We start from the raw sequence: 1,829 nt of genomic DNA, 5'->3' as shown, positions 1-1,829 counted from the left end.
CCTACTAACCCTATACATTGTTTCCATTGCAAGCACGCCTAAAATCCCTTGGGATGATCCCTACTCACCCTAGCTATATTTTTAGTTATAGGTAGTAGTGGCTTTTACAAATTTTAAACTTGGCCACATTGCACACTCACACTCTTAGTGCACATCTTTAGACTTTGGTGCGACGACACACAAAGTTTTTGGCGCCATTGCCAGGGATTCAATTGGCAACGCCATGTTTTGGAAATAAATAGGAATTAGTACTCTTTTGATCGTGTCTTTACTTTATTTTCTTTTTTGTTACTTATTGTGTTTGTTCTTGATTGGCTAGGTGCATTGAGTAAAGAGAGTTAAGCAAAAGAAGCAAGGAAGCCAAGTGAAACTAAGCAAAAGCACAAAAAGGTAAAAATTTGCAAAGCATAGCAAGGCTTGAAACTTGAAAGTTTAATTGAAATTGCTTAAGGACCCTTTGTGAGATCTTTCTAACTCAATCTATAGTTAAATCGTCGGCCCGCGTGGTGGCAAGTTTTTCATTTCATAGATAAATCGTGAGCCCGCATGGAGGCAATTTACTTTTACTTTGCATATTGTTTAAACATGGGGGTATGTGATCAATGTATGTGGAGAATGTTTATTGATTGATTTGTTGTGGGGGTGAAGTGATTATTATTTGTTTGTTTTTTGTTTTGCTAGTGCAGGCATGGTCGTAGGTTATTAAATCATACTCTTGTCCCTCCTAATTTGCATCTTGAATCGGTTGTTCGTAATCCTAGGGGAAGATGTAGTTCTCATCACTCCATTTTACCAATGGAGGAATTGAATGATGACCATGTGGAGGACCTTGGTCACATAGACCAACAAGGCATCCTCTACCCTAATGTGCATCATGAAAATATTCAAGTACCATTAGGCATGCCTAGACCATTCATTCTACCACAACAACAAGACCAAATTCCATTGGGAATGCCTCGGCCAATTTTTGCTCCACAACCTCCCATTATGCAAGGCAACCAAGGTGTCCGAGTGGCACCGTCGGTTATGAATCCTCTCATTGCTTTAAAAGACCATTATGTGCCTAATGAATACAATGCACTTACTTGCATTCAATTGCCCCCATTTAGAGCACATCACTATGAGATTAAACCACAAACCATTCAAATGCTACCCAACTATCATGGACTTCCAAGTGAGGAACCTTATAAGCATTTAGATGAGTTTCTTGAAGTGTGTTCCACCGTGAAATACACAGACATGCCAGAAGAAATGTTAAGACTCAAACTTTTTCCTTTTATCTTTAAAGGCAAGGCAAAATATTGGTTCAACAATCTTAGACCTTTTTCGATAACTTCTTGGGCAGAAATGCAACAAGAGTTCTTGAAGAAGTACTACCCGGTTTCAAAAACTAATGCTATGAGAACTTTTATTTGTGAATTTTCTCAAGGGGATGGGAAAATGTTTCATGAGACATGGGAAAGGTTTAATGACTTGCTTATGAAGTGCCCACATCATGACATACCTAAGTGGCAACTAGTTCAATATTTCTTTGAAAGTTTACCAGAAAGTCACAAGGGTATGGTTGATGCATCTATGGGTGGTTCTTATATTGATAAGCATGTGGATGATGTGTGGCAATTGTATGAAAGTATGAGTGAAAATTCAATGCATAGATCTTTGTCCTCTAAAAATGGTAGAAATCTAGGTGGAAGGAAGAATGTTAGCTTATATCAAGTTGGCATTTCCAATGACATAGCCGCCGAGATGAAATCCTTATCTCAAAGGTTTGATCAATTTTTGATTAACCAAACTTCGGCAAATCAAATGTCTTCCTCCCCTAACCATTC

Source organism: Cornus florida, unplaced genomic scaffold, assembly GCF_030987335.1.
Source record: "Cornus florida cultivar Cherokee Brave unplaced genomic scaffold, ASM3098733v1 CherokeeBrave_3.0.0_Hap2_Chr10, whole genome shotgun sequence".
NCBI classification, from domain to species: domain Eukaryota; kingdom Viridiplantae; phylum Streptophyta; class Magnoliopsida; order Cornales; family Cornaceae; genus Cornus; species Cornus florida.
The sequence above is the reverse complement of the archived record's forward strand: the minus strand, read 5'-3'. Positions refer to the sequence as shown.